The 26,645-nt window shown below is 36.5% G+C and overlaps 1 pseudogene; it reads right to left on the reverse strand.

The window, feature by feature from the left end:
• Nucleotides 1-12,448: 12,448 nt before the first annotated feature.
• Nucleotides 12,449-26,294, reverse strand: LOC119043942 (HORMA domain-containing protein 1-like; annotated as a pseudogene).
• Between the last annotated feature and the right edge of the window lie 351 nt (nucleotides 26,295-26,645).

The following is a 26,645-nucleotide window of genomic DNA, read 5'->3' on the forward strand; positions in this document are numbered from 1 at the left end:
CACTATAAACTCTTTATTGCACCATGAGTCTTCCCAAAATAATCAGGTAATTTTAAACTTGTTCCTAGAAAATCATTTTGGTTGGAAAGATGTCAGTACAGAAGCTTACATTTATAACTTCTAAATTAAAAAGTTTTGTGCATGTTAAAAAGCAGTAGTCTCAGGCAAAAATACCTTAACTCTCATTTTACAAGCATTTGGAAAAGGTGGTATAAGGTCATTTTATTTTCTTTCATCTAGTTTTAGTTTTTGGCTTTTTTTTCTGTTTAGAGGTAGTTTAATTTATTTCATGTGTTTATTTTCACTAACATCTGAGAAATGCAAAAGCAGTGAGAATGAAGAAAGTACCTGGAAAATAAGAGTCCTGATTTTGAATGAAAATAGTAATAGTACAATTAGGCAATTTGCAAGAAAATAATGCTACACACACACACAAAGAAGTAATCATGGGAAATAGGACCTTTAAAGAAAAGAGCAAATCATGCAATGTATGAAGAGAGTTTTGTGCTTTTGCGAGACCCAATTACCAAATGAGAAAAACAGGAAAACCAGATCTGTATGGCTGGATCCATGTTTCACAGACTTTGCCAGATTCTGGTCTCACTGAGAGGGCATTAGCAATAGTGATGTCTACCAGCCTGTCCCCAGAGTTCTAATTTAATTGCTCTGCAGTATAGTCTGTGGCCTGGATATCCAGATTTTTTTAAATTTCCCAAAATGCTTCTAATGTATGGCCAAAATTGAGGATTACAAAATTAGGGTGATAGCTTCAATGCCAGATGCCAACTAGTACAATGTTAACACACAGTGAGGTTGGAAATTCATTCAAAACCTTAAATTAAGATCGGAGAAAAGTCTGTTACAAAAATATCTCAAGCCACAGAAGGCCAAAGGCTATTACCCCTCTGCAAAGGAGCAGCTCCTAAGATTCTGTGAAATTACATTGGCCAGTGGAACTTTCTGCAATGATGGAAATGGCGTGTATCTGTGTTGTCCAATGTAATATGCCTACTGAAACTTAGGAACTACATTTCTAATATCACTTAGTTACTAGTATACTTAAAATAATAAATACTATAATTACATTTTAATTCATTTACATTTAAATTTAAATAGCCATAAGTGGCAAATGGATACCTTATTCGATAGTACAGCCTCAAAGAACATCAAGTTGGAGTATTGCCTGATTCCACAGATTTTCTTTTTCTTTTTGATCTAATTTTTATTGTACTTTTTTCTATTACCATTTAGCCCCCTTATACTTCCCCTCCCTTCAGCAATCCCCACACTGTTGTCCATGTCTATGAGTCCTTTTTCCTTTTTGCTCAATCCCTCCATCCCCTCAACTAGCTTTCATCCTGCAATTAGCCTCTTTTAGATAAAGTTACTGGATAGAACATATACAGAGTGGGGCAAAAGCAGGTTTACAACTGGTTGTATTGCAAATAATACAATAATTAATAAATATTAATACAAGAATAGACTGTTTCACATACTGACAACTGTAAACCGACTTTTGCCACACCCTTTTTATGATAAAAAAGACTATGAATTTCTTTAAAGCTCAAAGAATATAATCACACTCTTGTACTTAAAGAAAGAACTATAAGATAATATCAACTTTCTAATCTTGAACTCTAAACTGATTTATAAATGAACTTTGAAAACAAAAATCTGGTTGTAAACACGAACATGTTTTTTAGTTTGATAACTTTTATTAAAGTTATCAGTTAATCTATACATATAAAAGTACAAGAGTAATCTTCACGTTCACAATAACACAGTCACACATGTAAAAATATAAAGTAATATACTGGGCCAATAGATAAGCATTCTTTCAATAAAATTTCAATAAAATATGCATTTTCTTTGAAATTAAAATATGCATTTCAATTTCAATATAATATGCATTCTTTCCCTAATCTGTGCACTAATAACTAGAATTATGTGCTTACTATAGAATAGACATGGTGCTCACAGCTTTAGATGCATAATCTCATTTTATTGTTATAACCTTCTAATGAAGCAGATACTATTATCCACATTAAACACATGAGAAAACTTAGGCTTAAAGCAGTTAATCATTTTTTAAAATTTACCCAACTCATAATGTTAAAATACTGCATTCTTCTTGATTAATAGTAATAATTGACACACCTCCTTACAATAAGGATATGTAGTAACATTTCTATCAGCAAAAAATAATTTGTCATTGTCTGAGTAAGGTATTTGTCTGTATGTATTTGTGAATGCATTTCAATGTTACTTTACTACATATATTTCTGTAGCTCTAGCTCTCCACCAGTAGCTTGAACAAGGCTAAATTCTAGAAGCCATAGTAAAAAAAATTATTACTATTCATAAATTAGAACAATTGATTACTTTTAATGGTCTCTTGTCATTTTGCCAAGGTAGCAAGAACAAAAGCAGGTAATGGCTATCACCCGTACCTTTTGTTTTGAAACTATTCATTTAGTAATGATGATTTAGCCAAAATACTTATCAAAAGGATTTGCTGATTTGCACATTTCTTATAACTGCATTCAGAAACTGGCAATGACCTTTAAAATCTTAATTTACATTAAAGAGGTATCACAGGGTTTTGCAGTGGCAAAGTCATTTCTAGTTGCTGAAGAGCACAGGTAAGAACACAAAGCGGGAGACCTTGGGACATGTGGCACCAGCACACTGAACGTTCACTTCGACACATCTCCAGACAGCTAGATGTGCACTGAAAATGCACACTGCCACCACACCAGGGCATTTCTCAACATTGATCATCTGGTTTTGTGTATTGCACTCCAGATTCCTCTAGAAAGATGTTGAATTAGCTGAGTTACTGTCACCAGCCAGAGAGTTCTTTAAAAGTTATTCTCCACATACCTTGAAGACGAATATCTCCAGGGCTTCATAGAATAAACCAATGTTGCCACTTTCTATCAGTGAAATTAAATAACACATTTGAAGATTCATGGGATCATATTCTTCAATGCTGCCTTTATTTTTGGGTAACATAAATGTTTATGTTCCTATTACTATTCCAATCATTTAAAAATATGAAATCATCTACAATAAAATCCAACTTCAGTAACTAATAATAGCTGTTTATTGAATACATTATATATGTGCCAAGCCCCATGCTCATTTTAACTCATGGAAGACCCTCAGTGCTGAGAAAAAGGCATTCCCTTCTGTAGTCTGCCTATGGGAAAACCGAAGCTGAGAGGTAGTGTAGCTAGTAGAGGAGTGTGCCTGGTACGCCAAGCTCTCAACCGTTCTCTTCTGTGCCTCGCTAAGAATGTACCTGGAGGTAGTAAAAGGTGTTCTTGGCCCTTTCTTGAAAAGAGACTACCATTGCTTTCACAGGAAACAGTTACTCTGAAAAAGCCAGGAAATGTAGTTTTATACACCCAAGATTCTCTTATTTTTCCCCACCTTGTCCAGGATGATCCACAAGAAATTATTTCCTTCATTTTTATAACATACTGAAATCTTTCCTTATTTTTCCAGTACCAAATGAATTTAAAATCACAAACTTATTCACTGACTCATTTTCTTATGTGTTTATTCTACACTGTGGACTGATTTCTTTGTCACTGAGAATCCACATGCAGCCAGAAGTAGACCGTCACACGGTCACAGAGCAAGGCAACAGGGGGGTAAACGTAAATCTAGAAGGAAAACAAGGCTGTGCTGTGTAAATATTAGAAGAAAATACAAGCACCCTTCTTTTTTATTTTTTAATATTTTATTTATTTATTTTTAGAGAAAGGGGAAAGGAGAGAGAAAGAGAGGGAGAGAAACATCAATGTATAGTTGCCTCTCATGTGTCCTCTGCTGGGGACATGGCCTGCATCCCAGGCATGTGCCCTGACTGGGAATCACACTGATGACCCTTTGCCTCACAGGTCCATGCTCAATCCACTGAGCTACACCAACCAGGGTATTTTTATTTTTAATTATCACACTTCTTTTTTAAAAATCACATCATGGCTCAGCCTCATTTTATTGTCCTCCCTCAGAATTCTATACCTTGACTGACCTCATCTATATATGCATCACAAGATTTTCTATATTGACTGGGAAATTCCTACAAGGGGTGTCTCAGATAAGTGTAGTTACACCACAGCTAAATATCAAGTCACGGCAAAGGCCCCCACACTCACATGTCCAGCACTGACCCTGCCTGTCAGCTGAGACTTCGGAAGAAGCCAATGGCTAAATCACCCCTACATGGTCCCACCACTTAACGTGGGCTTCCTCTTAGGCACAGCTGGGTTCTAAGAGCAAATGTTCCAGGAAGCAGGAAATGGAATGAGCTCTTCCTTACAGCCTGAGTACAGAAATTTGCACTGTGTTGCTGATGTCATACTCTACTGGTCCAGCTGTTCAAATTTTGTGTATTCATTTATTTCATTCTTAAGGTTCCACATATAAGTGAAATCACATGGTATTTTTATTTCTCTTTTTTTGCTTAGCATAATACCCTCTAGGTCCATCCATGTTTTCAGAAATAATAAGATTTCATTGTTTTGGGTTTTTTTATGGCTCACTAGTGTTCTGTTGTATATGTGCACCTCAGCTTTTTTGTCTACTCACCCATCTAATGATGGACACTTGGGCTGGTTCTATAGCTTGGCTATTGTAAATAATGCTGCAGTTAACAAAGGGGTGCATATGTTCTTCTGAATTAGCGCTTTGGGTTTCTTTGGATAAATACCCAGAAGTGGAATTGCTGGGTCATGAGGCAGTTTCACTTTTACTTTTTTTCTTTAATCTTTATTGTGTTGTTTACATTACCTTTTAGTCCCCCCTTAAAGATCCTTCCAGCAATCACCACACGGTTGTTCATGTCCGTTAGTCCTTTTTCCTTTTTGCTCACTCCCTCCAACCCCTCACCTCCCCCACCCACTAGCTGTCATCTGCTATCTATGAGTCTGTTCCCATTTTCCTTGTTAGTTCGTTTTGTTCATTGGATTCCACATATGAGTGAGATCATATGGTATTTGTCTTTCTATGAGTGGCTTATTTCACTTGGCATAATTTTCTTGAGGTCCATCCATATTGTCACAAAGGCGATTTTTTTTTTTTACAGCTGAGTAGTATTCCATTGTGTAAATGTCCCAAGTTGTTTAAGGAAATACCATACTGTTTTCCACAGTGGCTGCGCCAGTCTGCATTCCCACCAACAGTGCACTAGGGCTCCCTTTTTTCCACATCCCCACTAGCACTTGTTGTGATTTATAATAGCAATTCTAACAGGTGTCAGGTGACATTTCATTGTGGTTTTAATTTGCATTTCTCTGACAATTAGTGACTTTGCACATCTTTTCATACATCCATTGACCCTCTGTATGTCCTCCTTTCTCTTTGGAGAAATGTCTATTCAGATCCTCTTCCCGTTTTTTAATTGAAGTTTGTTTTTGTTTTTGTTTTGTTTTTTGGTGTAGAGTTGTATGAGTTCTTTGTACATTTTGGACATTAATCCCCATCAGATGTTTCACTGGTGAGTACCTTCTTCCATTCAGTAGATTGTCTTTTTTCATTTTGTTGATGGTTTCCTTTGCTGTGCAAAACTTTTTATTTTGACATAGTCCCATTTGTTTATTTTTTTTTCATTTGTTTCTCTTGCCCAAGGAGAGATTATCATATAAAAATATGGCTCAGAGACATCAGAGACTTTACTGTCTATGTTTTCTTCTGGTAGTTTCATGGTAAAGACAGTTAAGTCTTTAATCCATTTTGAGTTTATTCTTATATGTGGTGTGAAATAGTGATCTGTTTTCATTTTTCAGGTATCTAACTTTTCCAATACCACTTACTGCATAACTTTCTCTACTCCATTGTATGTTCTTGCCTTCTTTGGCAACTGTTCATTGACCATATAGACATGGGTTTATTTCTGGAGTCTCTAGTCTGTTTCAATGATCTATGTGTTTGTTTTTATGCCAATTCCATGCTGTTTTGATTACTATAGGCTTGTAGTACAGTTTAATATTTGAGAGCATGGTACCTCCAAGTTTGTTCTTTCTCAAAATCACTGTGGCTATTTGAGGTCTTTTGTAGTTTCATATAAATTTCTGGAGCATTTGTTCTATCTCTATAAAATACAGCATTGGTGTTTTGATGGGAATTATATTGAATCTGTAGATGGCTTCGGGTAGTATGAACACTTTATTTAATTTTTCCTATCCTTGAGCATGTATATATGCATCTATTTACTTGTATCTTCTTCAATTTTCTGCTTCAGTATCTTATAATTATCTGAATATAGGTCCCTTACCTCCTTGGTTAGATTTATTCCCTGGTATTTAACATTTTTTTGATGCAATTGTAAATAAATTTTTTTTAGTTTCCCTTTCTAATAGTTTATTATTGGTGTATAAAAACAATACCAATTTCTAAATATTTATTTTGTAAACTGCTACTTTACTGAATTAATTTACCAGGTCTACTAGTGTTTGTGCACACTTCTTTACCTTCTTGAAGTAAAAAAAAAAAACCTTCTAAATTATTATCTCAATTTAGAAGACATAAAAAATTTCATAAGTTCGACTTTTGCATAATCAAAATACTATAAGCAAAATAAAATTACAACCAAGCAAAGCTTCAAACTATATATTTCACTTAAAATATGTAAGAAGCTCCTGTACGTAAAAAAGTAAAAAGCCAAAATTCAATAGAAAAATGGGCACACAATATGACCTCATTAGTGTTTACAGGTTAAAAAGAGAAGTCTCTCAAAAATATGAAAACAGAACCTTTCAGAATAAAATTGAAAAAATAGCAAACTATACTAAAACATAATTTTAACCTATATAAACATGGCAAAAATCTAAAGTTTACAACAAACTTTGACAGCCAGTTTGTGAGAAAATAATTCCTCTAACATGCTGTCAGTGAGAGTGAAATGGCACCACCTTTGTGCAGGCAACTTGACAATGACTTAAAACAAAAAATGCACTTACTGTTCCATGGACCCACCTCTCCTTCTGAGAACTTATTCTGAGTCTGCATGTATATGTACCATATGATGTATCTACAGGGTTATCCATGATAGCATTTTGCTGTAATAGCAAAAGATTGAGGAAGAAGAATGATAAAAAGCCTCTATCAATAGGGGTTCATGACATAATTGATCTACTTACTTTACTATAGTCAGATTTCACCTGCCCCTACAGTATTATCTGTCCCAGCCCTACCTTACATGGGAAATGACGTAAACTAGGTTGTGATTACATAGAATTTCGGGAGTGAGACCCAGATGGAACCAACTTAAGGTTGCTGAGGAAACAGAACAGAGCCCACATAACATCCCTGCTCTAGAGAGCATCTGGCACAGCACAGTCTCCAAGTCAGAGACCGGGGAGCTAACTTGGTGCAGGTCCCAGGCAGTAATTAGCGTCGAAAGGGAAATATGACTCTAAGAAAGAGGACTACAGTCATGGGGCTGGGAGACCAAACAGATGGCAGAATCATTTGGACCACACCAGGTCTTTTGGAAATGGTGAGAAAGAAGAGAAAGAGAAAATTGCCTCAGATAATTTTCCTGATAAATTTGCCTGGGGTAATTTGGGAGTAATATCAGAGACTGGAGGAGATAAGAAATACCCCAGGCAAAGGTGGTATAAAAGCAAACAAGCAAATACAATCTTCCTTCCCATCCTCAATCCTGTTAGGATAGATTTACTGAAATGCTGCCTGAACTGATTGATTGCCACACTCTGCTTCTTTCCAGACACCTTTGTGGTTGGCCTAACACTTTACATGAACATTTCTGAACCTGGTTCGTGAATGGTGAGAAAGCTCTTCACAGATCTGAGGACCAGGGTACAGCCTCACTTGAGAGGCACCACAGCTCCAGATCTCGGATGACCGTCAGTTAAAAAAAGAGATGAACATGCAATAAATACAATTTATTGTTTTAGTGTCAAGGTGGATTTTTTTCTGATATTATTAAGTTGAATTCCCATGAGATGGATTTTTGGGGGGAAATGGAAAAGAAATATAAGTATTATTTATATTTCTTGCATTTGCCAGGCAAAATATCAGCACATAAAGTTAGGCAATATCACCTTCCCTTCTGGAGATCAGGCACTGAAACTTGAAAAGGTTTCAAGACTTATCTAAGATCACTTAAAGGCACAGATGACATTTAAATATGAATCGGTTTGATTCCAAAGTCCACATTCCTTCTAAATACACTGCACTGGCTTGATGCCAAATGTCAAGAACTGAACTTTTACCCTGTTTGTGAACTAGTAAGTCAGTCTGCCATAGCTTCATGGATTCGGGGAGAGCACACAGAACGTCTGGGTCAGAGACAGAGGACAGTTTAATACTCACTAAACCAGAGACAGCCAGAAGATCATACATTTTTCTTGTACCAGCTCCTTGACCCCCGTTCCCACTGGGCGATCTGAGAAGGGCAAGGGCTACGGCACCTGCGGGGACTCTGCTGCAGGAGGGGAGCCTTCGGTCTTCTCAACAACCCGAGTTTTATAACAAGCATGAGCACACAGCCATCTTCTTGGAGGGAAACATTATTTTGATGACGCTAAACAGTACTAAAGCACTACCCCCTTCTTCCAAGATTGTTGGCTATTAAATATCTTTGAAAAGATTATTCACAACAAAGGTGCATCTGCTCACAAAATATACAGAAAAGAAGGAGAACTGTGGAGAAACTTCCTTCCATACCAAAGAAATGATTATATTATATATTGCTTAACAAAGACTTGACAAGTTTACAATTACTTACAGAGAGAGTATATGTATAAATTCCCGATAAGTTCATTCGTACCTGGGTGCAGTCATCTTTATAATATTGTTAATTTAGTAGGTGTATAATTATTTCCAAAGTTGATTTAACTAATATTTCATTTCTTACTAGAAAGTAATAATTTCCACTGCATTTACTATTGTATTCTCTTTTGTATAGATATTAGTCTTTGCATATTTGTCTCTAAAAATTTTAAAGTATACCTTGCATTATATATTTGTGTGAGCTTTTATATAACATATACATATTAACTGCTATGTAATATAAATGGTTTTCTGTTTTAGATTACTTTAACTTTAGTATATCTCATTAAAAGAATTTAGAAGGTTGTTTTTTTTAAATTGTGCAAGACTACCAACACTTTCTTTAATTATTTCTTCTACCCCCTAAAAATATTAAAGCTATCTCACAGGGTTGATTACTATTAAATTATAATTTTAGATATTTTTTTCATAAAATTTATGAATGGAACTAAAATTATTATGAAAATTAAATCCCTAAAACAAACTTTTTACCCCAAAACATGTGTTTCAAAGTACTTCCATGTACATTATTTCAGTCAATCTCCAGGAAAAATCTTATAAAACATGTATGTGTTAGAGTACTGGAAAGCAGGTCAACTATCATTTTGCTTTATCATCTGTTTAATAGTTCAGCTCCCAAAATGATGGCCTAGCTACTGATGGTCTAGCCTATTACTGAAAACTTCCCAAATGAGGAATTGATTACTATCTCGAATGACTCATTTTATCTCAGGACAGGACAGCTCCGTTAGAAAATTCTCCTTTATAAATGAAGGCAAAAATCTGCCCTACCTGCCCCCTGCCCCCCTATTTAGTTTCCTTTTTGAATCCTTGGAGCCATGAGGAATAAGCTTAGTCTCTCATCCCCATGGTGATTAACAAAATACTGCTTTTTTCCTGCCTCCCACTAAATCTTTTCTCCTGTAGCATAAACATGCCTAGTGTTATCAATCATCTTTATGTCTTTTCACCATATGCTTAACTATAAGTTTAAACATAAGAAATCAAAATTTCACTCATAAACTGACCAATTAAATTAGGAAGTATTCATGCCCACACTGGTTTGAAATACTGTGCCTCCATTAATTTTTAAAAGTTTCACTTAGATTTCAGTCTTGTTTGTCAATTGTTTCTGAGCCCTACCTCAAAATCACATTATCCTTTTTCAGGGAGAGGAGGAGAAGGTGATTTGGGGGAAAAGGCTGCAGTCCTAAACTTGATATATTGGGTTCAGTCCAAAAGACTGTCAAGGTATTTGACACCTTGATATAAAAATACATTACATCTGAAAATCCAAATCTGGTATCATTTAAATTGCACGAATATGCATGTATAAATTCCCTATCTGAAGACAGACACAATAGTGGGTAGGGTAGAATCCTATATGTTATCAAGTCACATAAGACCTTGCCAAAGCACTGTCTATGATGTTGGAATCAGATAAAGTTTTGTAAAAAAAAAAAATTTAAGCTAAATATATAGATAAAGGATATCCATTATAGGCAGATTTCAATAAAATTCTATGCTTGAGTTCTATTCAATATTTAAAACTATGCTGACTCAGGCAGTTTGCTACAAAAACAAGTGAATAGAGAATAACATGGTTCTAGTCTTCCAGCAATTAGGAAAAGAGGTTTCCCCAGGACATGAAGCCTCAGAGCAAGCAAATAATGATAGCTACCTAAGACAAAATATGCTCTGTGGTCATATCTTTCACTAACAGAACTTAAGAAATTTTAGGTACTCATTTTTACATATAAAAATCCTAAAAGGTAAAAAGGTGTTTTTAAAACAAGTTGTTAGAAATGCACAAAATAACCCCACCACTTTTGCACTTATTATAAGACATGGTTAACTCACCCTTTAGACATTAGGCAAAGCATATCTTAATTATCCAGAGGCATCACTGGCTGCCCTCCACATAAATTTTAAGAATGAAAACACTGATAATATTTATACTAATATTTCCTATCTATGCATGACTGCTAGTTACTTCCTGACACCTTCCTCTTCTTTGTCCATAACAACGTAATTGTTACTGAACGCAAGGCTGCCCCACTAGAGGCAATATTTCTCAGCTCCCTCCCCCTGCAGCTCAATCTCAGGTCACGAGACTAAAATCACAACAGGAATGTGAGGTTAATGGCAACCCCCCTCGTCATTTAATTAAAATGGAATTGATGTGCACCATTTGGTGGGGTTTTTTTAAATCACCTTCCATGGGTGGGAGGTGACCCAGTTTCAACACACAGGCAGCATACTCTACCTTTGAAGGTGGAGGGACTTAGTGGATAGTTCCCCAATACCTCCTGGAGCAGGGCTGCCTCAGCAGCTGTGATTAGCAGGACTATTAAGTTAAAAAATAAATTATATTGTATTTAAATAACTATATTTGTGGATCTCATTGGTAAAGCAACTTAGACTTAAGGAATACAACTATCAACAATACTATAGCAATACAGTATTATATACTGTGAAATTCTTAAAGGAAAAAAATGATTTATTTACCTAGTCTAGGCCCTGGCTCATTATGGCATTAAAATATATATGCATTAATAAATCAAGCTGTAAATTGAAAATCAAATAAAGGCCAATATAGAAAACATATGCATTCAATAGACAAAAAATTTTCTCTAAAGAGTTACCAATTTTTTCAGTCTACCATCCTGTTTTTGTTTTTTGTTTTTGTTTGTTTTTTTTTTTAGTCCACCATCTCTCATTTCACACATGAAGAACTGGGCTAGATCAAGGTCACACAGCAGATATCTGATATATTGGCAGTGGGAAGAAATAAAATATACTGGATAAGAGGAGATGCTAGGGAATGAAATATGACTTAAAATCCAGGCTCTGTGATTTACTCTGTTACTTCCAACACATTACTTAATGTCTTTAGATCTCATGTATAGGATGGTGTTTCCAAGTACCTGTTGCAGTAGGTACCATCCCAAAATGTGGGGGTTCAAAATAGTTAATGATTTTTCTCCCCTGGTTTTGTTTGTTGATGGGGGCATAGCTAGCAGCTCTCACTTGGGGGTCTTCCAAGAGCTGCAGGCAGTCACCTGAAAACTTCACTAGGCTGCATGTCCAGGATGACTTACATATATGGTTGGCAGTAAATGCTGGCTGTGGGCAGGGAGCTCAGTTAGAGCTATCAACTGTGGGCATTCTACATGGCTTGGGTTCAAAGCATTTGACACTAGATTTCAAGAGGAGTGCCTCGAGCACAGAATTTGCAGAAGGCCCAGGTAGAAGACATGTTTCCTATGAACTAACATTGGAAGTACCCACATATCATTTCAATGATGTACTGACCAAGCTGGTAACTCAAGACAAACCAGATTAAACAGGAGAAAGATTAGACTCCAGATCTTGATGTGAAGATCGGCATGCACATATAGACAGGGAAAAACTCACAGGCAACTCTTTTGAAAATTATTAACCATGGTATGCCCTCTGGCCATTATACTAACATTACTCCCATGTGCAAAGTTTACTCATCCTCCTCCCAGGAATCCTAAAAACTCATCCCATTAGGGAAGTAGCTTGAAGCCCAGGATCTCAGATAAATCGGCTTCCAGTGCCGTACCTGTGGGACAGCTTCTCTCAATATGCAGACCTGTGAACCATTAGATTTCTTTCCTTATCCATCCCCCATACACCTAACATTCTGAAAGATGCTTTTACTTCTTGTTTAGCTTTCAGGCACCTCAAGTTCAGATGTTTTCTTGACTAACTGATCAATCTGAGAATGAGAAATGGAAAGATCTAGACTTTCTTTAAGACCTCTTAAAATTTTATCTTCCTCACAGGCTAAATTTGGTTCTCCAAGTTTAGAAGATCCAGGTTTATCTTCTGCTCTGCCATTTTAGTTTCAATGTCAAAATCATCACTTATATAATGCTCCTCTTTGTCTTCTAGATCGTTTTTTCCATGAGTTTTTTTAAATGGTGTCTTTAATTGTTTCAGTGAAGTATAGCTGAATCAGTATTTTCCATTCATCCTATTTCAGTGTTCACTTTTATTTTGAAGGTGTGAAAAGGTGTTGGGACAGCTCCCACATTCAGTACATAGGCTCCCCTTCAAATATCACTCCTTCAAAATCACCACCCTTAAACCAGCAGGATGGCAATCTGGGGGTGCACCTTCATCATAGTAAAAATGTTTCATGGTCAAACAAGCATCATTAGGTAAAGATCCCAGATTTTGCAGTAGAATATAAACCTTGCGAATGAGAATATTTGCTTTCTTGGTGTCAGTAGATGCCATACTATATTTGCTGCTTTAGCTTTTAATTATGAATTCCATGATTAGCCCATTACTGATGTACTTGAATTGAAACTGGTAACATTCTGAAATTGTCTGAGGATCTTCTTGGTTGGTATATACAAATAATACAATTTGTCCCTAGATATTTTTTCCCTGTAAAGCACCTTAGCATCCTAGTATCTATTTCACTAATTGTGTAGATCTTGGGAAAATTAATTTTCTCCCAGAATTTTTACACAAATATAGAGCTCCAGTAAGGGGACAGTGGCTCAAAAGGTGCCAGAGACATACAGGGAGAGACTACATTGTGTGGCTTTGGAATGAGGTCCATCATTGTCCCCATGTCAAGCCCTCTGCTCATGCAGCCTTTGGGACACAGGCAGGCACCAAATCTGAATATCACATCACCTTCTTTTCTTCTGTCTCAAATCTTCCTCTGTCTTTCTTTTATATGGACAGTTGTCACTGGACTTCAGACTCAGCTGGATAATCCAGGACGAACTCATCTCAAGAGCCACAAAAAAAAAAAAAATTCGGTTTCCAAATAAGATACCATGAATTGGTTTAAAATATTTGACAATGGCAGTAGGTTTATGGATTGGGGGTGGTGGACCTCATTCAACCAACCACACCTTCATTAAATATTCCTCACAAACACAATCTCTAAAGATGTGAAACAGTCTCTTTTCTTGGTCATGACTCTCTGTCCCTCAAATGAGTTTGAGCTTAGTGTTTCCTTAGTGTAAGTGTGTGGGGCAGAGGGGAAGAATAGAGAGGCATCCAGCTGTGCTTCACAAAGATTGGCACTTTTCTCAAAACCATCTCAAGTGAACTCCTGGTTCTTTGAAAAATGTTCTAAGGACTTCTGGTCAAGATGGAGGCATAGGTAAACATGCTTTGCTTCCTTGCACAACCACAAAAAGAATTACAACTAAATCTCAAAACAAATAACACCATGAAATGTCAGAAAATAGAACTGTATGGAAGTCCAACGACCAAGGATTTAAAAGAAGCCACAATCATCCAGATGAGTAGGAGGGGCAGAGACACAGAGACAGGGGAGGAGAGGTGAGGACACCCAGTGTGACATGGAGAGGTGACGGCAGCAGTGGAATGGACATGGGTGGTCCTACATCCACATGTGGTAGGTAAAAATCAGGAGGGATACCTTGGGAGTGAGCAATCCCAGACCACACAGCCCAGAGTTCCAAGGTTAGGAAGATAAAGTCCCATAACTTCTGGCTGTAAAAATCAGTGGGTGTTGGGACAGTAGAAGAAACTATAGGATGTTCAGGGAATTTCACTTAAAGGACCCATATGGTCTTCAAATGTATACAAACCCAGTTACTCTCAGATTCAACACCAGGGCAACAGCTGGTTGCCCTGTGAATGGTTCCAGCTACATAAGGGGAATGGGTGAAGTGACGGGAAATGCCAGACAAACCCCAGAAGACAGACAATGGGCACAGTCCCCTCTCCGAGCCCACCCCCTACACAGAGCCACAAACCTGAGAGGTGGGTTGCGCCACCCTGGTGATTACCCACAAAATTTACGGGTGACTTGTACAGAGAGTCAAGCAGTGCTACCTATTACAAAGAAACAAACACAGGGAGCCTGCCAAACTGAGAAAAGAAATATGGACCAAATCAAAGAACGGAACAAAACTCCAGAAAAAGAACTAAATGAAACAGAGATAGCCAATCTATCAGATGTAGAGCTGAAAACACTGGTGATTAAGATGCTTAAAGACCTCTTTGAGTATGGCAACAATATCAAGAAAAAAATGAAGATTACACTAAGTGAAATAAAGGAAAATCTACAGGAACCAACAGTGAAGGGTAGGAAGCCAGGATTCAAATCAATGATTTTGAACATAAGGAAGAAATAAACATTTAACTAGAACAGAACAAAGAAACAAGAATTCAAAGAATTATTGTAAGAAGACTCTAGGACACCTCCAAATGTGCCAACATCTGAATCATGGGATGCCAGAAGGAGAAGGTGAGCAAGAAATTGAGAGCCTGTTTGAAAAAATAATGAAAGAAAACTTTCCTAATTTGGTGAAGGAAATAGACATATAAGTCTAGGAAGCACAGAGAATCCCAAACAAGTTGGACCCAAAAAGGACAACATTAAGACACATCATAATTAAAATATCAAAGGTTAAAGATAAAGAGAGAATTTTAAAAGTGGCAAGAGAGTTACCTACAAAGGAGTTCCATAAGACTATCAGCCGATTTCTCAAAAGAAACTTTGTAAGCAAGAAGGAATTGGTAAGAAGTATTCACAGTGATGAAAAGCAAGGACCTACAACCTAGATTGCTCTATACAGCAAAGCCATAATTTAGAATGGAAAGCTATATGCTTTCTGAAAGCATATAGCTTAGGACTATGGGAGTTATGAATACCAACTACAATAAGACCCACAATTTTAGGTTTAAAGTGCTCCCCAGACAAGGTAAAACTAAAGGAGTTCATCGGCACCAAGCCATTACTGCATGAAATGTTAAAGGGACTTATTTAAAATAAAGAAGATCAAAATTATGAACCTTAAAAAGGGAACAAATTCACATCTATCAACAATTGAACCTTAAAAAGCAATCAAGCAAACAAAAAACCCTAAGCAAACAACCAGAACAGAAACAGAATTGTAGGCATGGAGATCATTTGGAGGGTTATCAGCTGAGATGGGGGAGGGGGAGAATGGGGGAAAAGGTGCAGAGATTAAAAAAGCATAATTGGTAGGTACAAAATAGGGGGATTTTAAGAATAGTATAGGAAATGGAGAGGCCAAAGAACTTATATGCATGATCCATGGACATGAACTAAGGGGGGCATTGCTGGGTAGAACAGGGTACTAGGCAGAGGGAGGGAAAGGAAGAAAAACTGGGACGACTGTAATAACATAAGCAATAAAATATAATTAAAATTGTTCTAAGGAGGTTTACTTAATTTTATGACATATTACCAACAGAAACATATGAAAAAAGCTTTCTATCACCAAAAGCAATATTATTAGGACAAGGTGGAAGTGTAAACAAGTCTTCACTCTTTCAATTCACTGGGATCTACTGTCTATAATACTCACAAATGATTCCAGGCTTGAGCAACCTACAAGATAAATGTCTACTCTATGCCCAGAACCTGGAATAAATCATGCCCTGAACATCTGGCATGGTGAGATATTAAAATGGTATTGCTTATCTTTCTGCAATAGGCGTACTATATCATCACCAGGGATGTTAGAAGCTTAGTCAGTTTTCCAACAACAGAAGTGAAAAACTAATTTTTGCTAACCAAACAAAGGATTGTTTCTCTATTCTTATCTAACACAACACTCTTCATTTTCTTTCCCAAAGCATATAGCTTAGGACTATGGAAGTTATGAATACCAATTACAATAAGACACACAATTTGAGGTTTAAAAATAAATAAATTTGTAAATCTGACTTTATGCAAGTTATTATATTTCTAAGAAAACTGATAGTAGATAAATGGACATAAGAACTCCAAGATTTTAACTCTTATAATGCATATCATATTCAGGAAGAAGCAGCAAAAAATAATCAAAATCAAAAATTAAACTACAAAATAGTAACAAAACAAAATACCTGAGGTCTGCCTCAAAAAAAACTATTGAATGTCTTGCATCTTATCTTTTTTGTCACCCCTTATGCATACTCTAAGACAAATAATTGGCAATAGGAAAAAAATAGTATGTCATAGATTTTAGTTTCCAATTTAGTTATTTTTTAAGATCCACAGATGTCTTTCCTCTTAATTCAGTATTAATACCTTCAGAGTGCCTTCTCTATTTCACATTCTCTCCATAACTTTCATCTGTATGCCTCTTTAAACACAAACCTAACTTACAAAAAACAATTTGCTTTACTGGAGGGACTAATACAGCGCATACTGATGTGGAAAACTTCCATCTCTAAGGGGTTAAGGACTGCAAAGAAAGCAATAACAAACTGAGCATCTCTCTCTCCCCCTCTCTATCTCTATCTATCTCTCCACCACCCCCTCCACTCTCCTGTGATCTCTTCTGCTCGCCCTTTGTGGTTCCCACCCCTCTGCTTACAAATGAGAGCCCAGCCATTTGCATTGTGCTGCAGTGTGAGGGGTGCCAAGGGCATTCTCCTAAGCAACGAACAGGTCCATTGATCATTGTTTTTTCTCACTGTTTGCAGAGAATCTCTGGGCAAGAGAAGTGCCCTTGCCACACAGAAGGAACTGACAGTGCAGCAGGGTTTGGGCTTTTTGTAGAACCATATTAAGCTTATTAAGTGCATAATATTCAGCAGGTTCAAATAGTTGTTTGCTTTTCATCAACCATAGGCTCAGTGGAAGAATATATATATATATATATAATATATATATATATATATATAAAAATAAATATATATATATAAACATACGGTATGTTCATATCTAAATATCCAAAAATCTAAATCCAGATTCTTTATATAGCAAATATAGGGAAGCTGGAGCTTTACCCCTGCAGTTCTATATTGAATGACAAAACAAAAACACTCAGGCATAACCATTTTAGTCTGATAATGGCACACTTTGGAAACAAAAAGAACAAAAGTAAAGAACACTCAAATTACCATTTGCAAAATAGCCATGAATTTTTAGTATACACCATAAACCATGGAAGCAACACAAGTTTCACTTTAAAAGCTTCAGATAAGCTTTTAAAGTTACAGATCTGCAACACAAACACATTTAAACCTAAGAAGACATCCTGTTGCCATGACAATATGATACACTAGCTCCCGGCCAGGACGGATCGTGGGCTTGGGAACACGATCACACCGCTGTAGTTCAGGGCTTTCTGACAACAACGTGCTGCCACTAACTCTTACTAATTCATTGCTCACATGTTTGTTTTTAGTCTTAAAAAAATATAAGGTTGCAGGTAAATCACCTAGCGTGCATGAAAAAATGTTACATATACTTTTTTCAAAATATATTTTTATCTAATGTTTGTAACATCTCCAAATTTACCCACAAGGTTTTTAAATTAAAGATACAAAGGAAGTCTATTGTTCAAAAAAGTAAGAAGTATTGTTTATTAAAATCACTACTTTTTAATGCTTCCATAAAAAGAAAGCCATTTTCTAATCTGAAACCTCAGAAAAACTTACTGTGATATATTTTTCATTATACAACAATAACTACATATATGCTTTAAAAGACAAAACAAAGGACAGGCCCTAACTTGTCACCAAAATAAAAAACATGAATAAAAAAAGAATCTCTTTTGAGGCACAAAACAAACAGGGAAAGAGGTTTCTTTGTGATATAAGATTGACGGCAGTTTATGACTAATCCCTCACCTTATTCCCATTTTCTGCAATTTCCCTTATCTCCTCCTTTTCTTGTTATTTTGAAGTTGATAAGAAACAAAAAAGACTAACCTGCATTATTATTAATTCATTCTCTCAGTAAACATTTACAAAGCATTTTTATTTTTTAGCAGAAAAAGAGACCAGAGGAAAATAAGCTCACCTAGTGAGGAAGGGAAATGTAAAGAAAAAAAAAAACTTTAATAGAATCTCCTTAAAGGCTGCAGCCCTGGAATGTAAAGGATTCTGTAAAATCACAAAGGAATGTAGTTCTCAAACAGCCTGTTGGCACCAGTAAAACTCCAGAGGGGAAGTTTTGTTTGAGGTGAGTATTTTCTCAGACAATGAGTGGTGAGAGAAGGGCCATTTCAAAGAGGGAGCATGTACAAAGGCACAGATTTTTAGAATTCATGCTCCATTCTGGAAAATCCCAGCAGCTCTGTCTACCTGGAGTGAGGTGCACAGGGTAAAACAGCAGGAAAAAGGTTTGCCATAATATGAAGTTTGTACTTTGTACTGCAGAGTACAGGAACCCATCAAAAAATTAACCAACCATGGGAAAATAAAGTCCAAGAGGTGTTTTAGAAAGATCACTTTGAACAAAGAGTGGAGGATTAATTTGGGTTGAGGTGAGATTGAAGACGTGAAAATTAGGAGGCTATTTTAACAGAGCAAGTGAGAAAGATTTGAACAAAGACAGAGTCTACAGAGAGATTTGGGCAATTTTTGAGTGGTAAATTTAACACACCTTTGTAATCTATTGAATGTAGAAGCTAAAGAAGAGGAAATATTTCTGGCATAAATGATGGTGTGAGGGCTGTTACAGTTTTCCACAATGAGGAATACAATTCAGGAGGCAATCATGGCCATCCTTAACTTGTGAATTACAGAGAAATCCCAACAGTTAACTAGGATAAGAAGTCAAGAGAGAAGATGGGATATCAAATCATGCAAACAGCTACACTGAAGAACTAGAGAGGAGGAGGTACCACAAAGGGAAACGAAAAGTACGGCCAGAAAGTGGTAGCCTTTTTTTCAACAAAGACATTACAAAAACAGGAGAGTCTGCCATAGTAACATGTATATAAATGATGTTTCTAGTGTGATAAAGATATTCATTAATATGAAAAGTATAAATAATATTTAACACTTTATAGTACATCCTTGAACTACATTGTGTAGACATCATCTGATCACCCAAAATCTGCGTGACTAGATTAAGTATTATGATTCCTTTTCTTATTTTATGGAAGAGAACACTGACAGAGAGGGTAGCTAACACCCCCACGGTTACACAGCTGGTGACGCAGTACTGCCAAATCCATTTTCTCCAGATAGTTCATTAAATAATCTAGCTATGCCTAAACTGCATGTAGAGGTTTATTTTATTAAAATATGTAGAAAATTATTTTATTAATTAAAACCATTCCACATCTTCACAAGTACAGAAATGGTTTAAATAACTAAACAAATAATATTTGGAGATCACTGTCCTCAATACAGCTATAAGCTATTTTTTGTGGATCTGAAATATGACAGTTATAAAGAGAAAAATGGAAGACCAGGATAAAGTGTCAAATATATTTTCTGTAGAAGGAATCTTAAGTCAGAGAATCAAAGTAATTTTCTCTTTCAGGCAAATATGCCAGTCTCAAGGTGATAATTATTACCCATTACCAACTTCAGATATACAAATAAGATACTCAATTTTAGACTCACTAAGTAATGTGGCAACCTATTAACTAAGCCAAATAAAGTACTCAATAGAAAATATAAAATTATTCCAAATATTTCCTTAAAAAACACTCAAATATAGCATATATAACTATGTATATATGCATAAAGGGTAATTGGTAAAATGCTTGAAAATCTGTCTGGCACCCAAAATGATATAATACAATAATGAACTCATCAGATTAAGAACTAAAACAAAAGTCACAGTTTCACAAACATGTTTCAGAATTGTAATAGATTCTGCAAAAGCCATGGAGAAGTAAGGACGTGTCCTAAGAACCATCTTAATCACAGCATGATCATTGAGAATATCTCTTAATTCTTTGTCAATAAAGAAAAATTATTATTTGTGAAGCTTAATTAGCATTTTATGTCATACATTTATTTATTTATACTTCAGTCTAAAAATCTTTCTTGGTGGTCGACGGGTAGATTCTGTGTTTTACCATTTAAAGATGAGAAATTGGTGACTCGGGGAGGTGGACATCTGCTCAGTTTTATCAGAGGGAGAAGGAAGGAAGCCAAAATGTGAATTTGTGTGTTTTGACTCTAAATCCATATACCAGGTTACTACAGCGCTCTAGGTACCCTTTTATAAACTTCTACACTAACACATAATAAAGCCCATGAAATAAATAATCTTTTACTGGAGAGGAAGAAACCCAATCACATGGAGTTGTCAATTGTCTCACAGCAATTATGTTTTATTACGAGGTTACTCATCTGGTACATAACAGCTAATTCCTTTTTCCTCTCTACATGTAAAGTATGCTCACAAATAGCCAAGGGTGTGTCCTAGGTTGTATAAAACCACTAGTGTGTTACTGCAGGACTTGGAGACTTGGCATTTTAATTATGCACCATGATATCATAACTCAGTCCCACAGCAAATTATTATAATAAGCACTTCAAAAGGAGCTTCATCTCTTTACGCATAATGCAAGTATCAAACACAATGACCTTTCTTATATTTGCGCATTAGTGGTTTTATTTTAGTTAGGGTAATGAATTGCTTTGCTTCTCAATTTGGTCTTTGTTTTTATAAAATATTAATCATCTAATATTCAGAGTCCTTTATAAGTCATATTTTAAAGTCCCTTTGCTATAACCAAAAATACAATCATAGAATCCTCAAATAATAATTATGGATTTCCTAAGCTTCTTAACAGTATTTCAACTAGGTCAGTTAAAAAAAATAACCCTGCAAACAGAGAAGAATGTCCACCATGGCTTCATCTCTATGACATTCACAATAAGTTAAGATAGCCTCTTCAACAGATGGTGTTGGGAGATTCGGATAGCTACATGCAAAAAAATAAAACTCAACCAACTTATACCATACAGAAAAATAAACTCAGGATGGATAAAAGACTTAAATGTAAGTTGCAACACCATAAAAGTCCTAGAGGAGAACATAAGCAGGAAAATCTCAGATATTCCATGCAGCAATATTTCCACTGATATGTCCCCTAGAGCAAGGGATATAAAGAAAAGAATAAACAAATGGGACTTCATCAAAATAAAAAGCTTCTGGATACCTAAGAAAATATCAGCAAAATGAACAGGGAACCAACCACATGGGAAAATATATTTGCAAATGATAATTCAAAGCACTCACAGGACTCTACTCCAGGAAGACAAACAACCCAATTAAAAAATGGGCAAAGGACCTGAACAGACACTTCTCCAAGGAGGACATACAGAGGGACTAGGGTCATATAAAAGGATGCTCAGCATCACTAGTCATCAGAGAAATACAAATTAAAATCACAATGAAATACCACTTTACATCAGTCAGAATGGTCATCACAAACAAATCAACAAACAGTAAGTGCTGCTAAGGTTGTGAAGAAAAGGGAACCCTAGTACATTATTGGTGGGAATGCAGGCTGGTGCAGCCACTGTGAAAAACAGTATGGAACTTCCTCAGAAAACAAAAAGTGGAACTGTCTTTTGACCTGGCAATTCCAGTTGTTGGGACTATACTCTAAGAATCCTGAAACACCAATTCAAAAGAACCTATGCACCCCAATTTTCATAGAAGCACAATTTACAATAGCCAAGTGCTGGAAGCAACCTAAGTGCCCGTCAGTCAATGAGTAGATCAAAAAACTGTGATACATTTACATGATAGAATACTACACAGCAGCAAGAAAGAAGAAGCTCCTACTCTTTTCGACAGCTTGGGTGAATCTGGAAATCTTTATGATACGTGAAATAAGCCAGGTGGTGAAAGACAAATACCATATGATCTCACCTACAAGTGGAAACTAATCAACAAAACAAACAAGCAAAATATAACCAGAAACATTGAAATTAAAAACAACTTGACAGTAGCCAGAGGGCAGGTGGGAGGGGATATTGGAAATATGAGAGGGAAGGGCTGTCAAGGAACATGAATAAAGAACACATGGACAAAGCCAAAAAGGGGTAGGATAGAGTGTGAGAGGCAGGGATGGCTTGGGTTGGAGGTAGTGGTGGGAGGAAAGTGGAGGCCACTGTACTTGAAGGAAAATAAAAGAAAAAGAAAAAAAAATCAGATAATCTGAACACGCAGATTACAATGAGTGAAAAAAAAGAAATTTGAAGACCATTGTTGGTCTTATTTGGAGAATGAGAGGAATTTATGCACAGCCTTAATGTTAGGCTTCTCAAGTGAGCTGGGTTTGTTATATATTTGTGAGGTATGTATGTGTTTCTGTCTATACATCTCTCAGAATTGACGAAACCTGTGTTTGAACACCTGAGTTTCAACAGGTATATTGCCTCCAAAAAGGAGTACTGATTTATACATCAGAATTATAATTATATAACTATTAAGTATTTTTTCATTTATTCTTTCCCACACAAGTTTTTTAAGTACCCACTATGTGCCAGTCTCTCTGCTAAAAGCTGGAAACACAACAGCCTGTTCTCAAGGAGTATCATCGTCATCATCATCATCATTACAAGCCATTCTGATTATTAACTATATTTTTACATAAATATAATTTTGGGAAAAGTGATCCTATGTTGAAAAATGATTTTCCTACAAATAAATTGTTTCCTTCTTCATTTGAGAAGTTTGCGGCCAGCAGAGTGTTTCCACCTATTTCCATCCTACTGCTATTAAAAGTTACATGGCTCGACTAACATTTTGGTGGGAGAGGTCAAGCCCTAATGCCCTATATGAGAAAACAATTGCTGGCCATGCTCCCAAATGCAGCATTTTAGCCAATGCTATGAGCATGGGACATAAATGATAGAGGGAGAAACAAGCAAAAAAGTTGCTGCAGCACTTGAAGAAATATGGAAAGAAGGAGTGGAAGAGATCAAGATACAGAGAAAAGACAGCAGGTGTAAGAGGATCATAAAGAATGTGTGTGTGGGAGAGAAAAGAGAGAAATGAAGTTATTAGAGTAGAGAGGGAATGAAAAATATTCTTGTCATTGGCACCAACGACCAGTTTGTCACATTACTGGTAACCAGTAATTTGTGAGATCAATGCCTTAACTCCGCTGGCACTACATTATTATAAAATCCTTGCACATCTATTATTCCAAATATAGTACTCCCAAATCATTTCATGAAAATTTTAATAATAATAATTAACTTTTTAAAGTTCTTTGTAGGTCCGGTCAACATGCTAAATGGTTTGGATACATTATCTATTCTTAATATGTAAAGTGACATGAGATATTACACCAGTTTATACAAGAGATTGTTAAAAAAAAAACAACAGGGCTTAATTCAACATATTCCTTTCCATTTTGGTCTCCTCTGCTTTCCAAAAACTTGATGTTAAGTCCTGGAGTCCAAAAGTAATATTCAGATAACAGCGTGATCTTAAATAAGGTATTTTACCTAAGACTTAATTCTTCATCTGCAAAATGGATAAAATAGAACTGAATATATAATAGTATCATTATGAGAATTAAATAATTCACATAGAATATTTTATTTATGACTGGAAAAAATTAATGGTAGAAATAATAGTAAAAAACTAAATAATAAAGTACTGTGGTGGCCAAAAAGTCATTTTTCCCCATACAATGGCTCTAGTAGCACTTAGTTGTCTTAAACTTCATTTGAAACAATTTTGTTAGATTGTATTTTGACAGCTGCCATATCAGCATGCACTTAAAAAACACTTATTAAAACTGGTGAATTTTTGTGCAGCCTTTCTAATATTAAAGATGGAAGAAAATATGCAACTTTTGGCATATTAGGCTTTATTATTTCAAGAAATGTAAGAACAACTGAAACACAGAAAAAGATTTGTGTAGTGTATGAAGAAGGTGCTGTGACTGATTGAACGTGTCAAAAGTGGTTTGCAAAGTTTCTTGGCACTATTGACATTTTGGCCAAATAATTCTTTGCTGCGGGGCTGTCTGATGCACTGGAAGGTGTTCACCAGCACCCTTGGCCTCCACCCACTACAAGCCAAGAGTGGGAGATGGCCCACATACTCAAAATATTCAAATCAATAAAGTTATTCGTGAAAATGAAAAATGTGTCTTTTATTTTACGGAAAAATCTAAAGAGACTTTTTGGCCAACCCAATACAAGCATTATTAGCATTACTGTGATCACCAGTGTCAGATGGCTGATGAGACAGCAATATTGAGAGAAAGCTCCACTGCTGGTTATTGACAATGTTTCAGAGCACACAGGGATGGACAATGGTTTAAAACGAAATGTCCGAATTCCACATCAGATTATGGATTTCTAAAAAAAAAAAAAAAAAAGCCCCTTTGACACTATCTAGATTAGCCTAGAACAAATAGCACTGAGTTTAATGTAATCAGATGGAAATTCATAAATACCGTCACTATTTGGCATTTCTGTAAGTGTTCAGAGGCCTCTCGGCTTCGTTGCACATGCTGCTCCTGACCATGGGCTCTAGAAAGTGTTAGGCGTCATGCTAGCATTATGACTCCTGCGAGCACACATGGGCCATGTACAATTAAACCTCCAATGTATATCATGCAAGTTTTAAGGGCTAGAATAATAATTTTTGAAATAGTTAAGAACTTCTTCCTTGTTAGTTTCCTCTTTTGCCCTCTACTCAGCTCCTGCTCTTACCTCACACACTGCCTTCCTGGACCTTCTATTCACGTGTTTGGGCTGCTCAGGCTCAGCGAGGGAGAGGGAAGCAAAGCAAAAACAGAAGGAACTTAGCTTTGATTTGTAAAAGCCTAGTAGTCACTTTAGGGAAAGGGAGAGCATTTTAAACACAAACAAAGCATTAGAGAAAGACAGGCTGAAGAAAATAAGGATGTCCCAAAATTGGGAATAACAAATATTCATAGAAAATGGAGAACTTCAGGTCCAAACCTAACACAGCCTGGTAGATTGAAATAAACCATGTCTTAACAGAGACCTCTGTGGACCAGACGAGATGATGGTCAACTAAGTACATGGCTGCACACTCAGGCAACAGGTAGACCATGTGCCCTCCCTCCATACGGCTTGTGTTCGCTAGTTCAGGATGCTATGACAAAAATGCCACAGACCAGGTGGCCTAAAATCAAAAGAAAATTCTTTCTTACATTTCTGGAGACTGGGACAATCCAAGACCCAGGTGCAGGCAGATTCAGTATCTCAGGAGAGTCAGCTTTGTGGTTCCTGACTGGCGATCTTGTTGTGTTCTCATATGGCAAAAAGCCAAACGGAGCTCTGCAGCGTCTCTCTCCTCCTTTCCTCCTCTTACTCCTTCTTCTTCTTTTTAAATTTATGGACCCTAGCAACCCCGTGTGGTCCCCAGAAGCCTCCACATTTGGTCAGCCTGTTCCTACACCACCCAGACCTCTGACTGAGCTTGTGCTTAATTAAACACTGAGTAAGCAGGAAGGCGCATGCGCAGTTCACACCCACACACCTGTCCTTGGTAATGAGGCCCCCCTGGTGGGTGACTTAGGTCCTGCCATAGACCACCAGGCCATATTCTTGGAGCCAGTGGCTTCCAGATTTGAGCCATTGATGAGGAGGCTTAGGGTGGTGGATACGATCAGATCTCTTGTGGCCCTGCTGTCCTCATGGGCCTTAGGGCCTTTCCTGCCATCACGATTCACAGGTGTTTCCAATGGAGTCTCTTTCATAAGTGCACCAATTCTGTTCATGAGAGGTCTGCTCACCTGATCTGATCCCATCACCTCCAAGTACCATCACATGGGAATTATTGCAACACAGCAATTTTGGGAAGACACAGTGAGTCTACAGCAGAGACAGTACATAAACTTCAGGAATTTAGCCACAATCCTCGTGAAGGGGAGTATGGTCAAACTTATTATATTTCTGTGACTTGAGTACAACAAAGAGTCTATCTGAAAACTGAATTCTTATATAAAATGTAATTTGTTTTTCAAACCCACATTCATGGATCCAGGTTTATACCCACTCTATACATTATAGCTCTGTGTGATGCTACAGTATGTGTGTGTATTTAAACACATATCGACAATATCAGTATGGTTATAAATCTACATAGCAAAATCTACATA

This window comes from Artibeus jamaicensis, unplaced genomic scaffold (genome assembly GCF_021234435.1).
Source record: "Artibeus jamaicensis isolate MK-2021 breed Jamaican fruit bat unplaced genomic scaffold, CSHL_Jam_final scaffold_584, whole genome shotgun sequence".
NCBI lineage: Eukaryota > Metazoa > Chordata > Mammalia > Chiroptera > Phyllostomidae > Artibeus > Artibeus jamaicensis.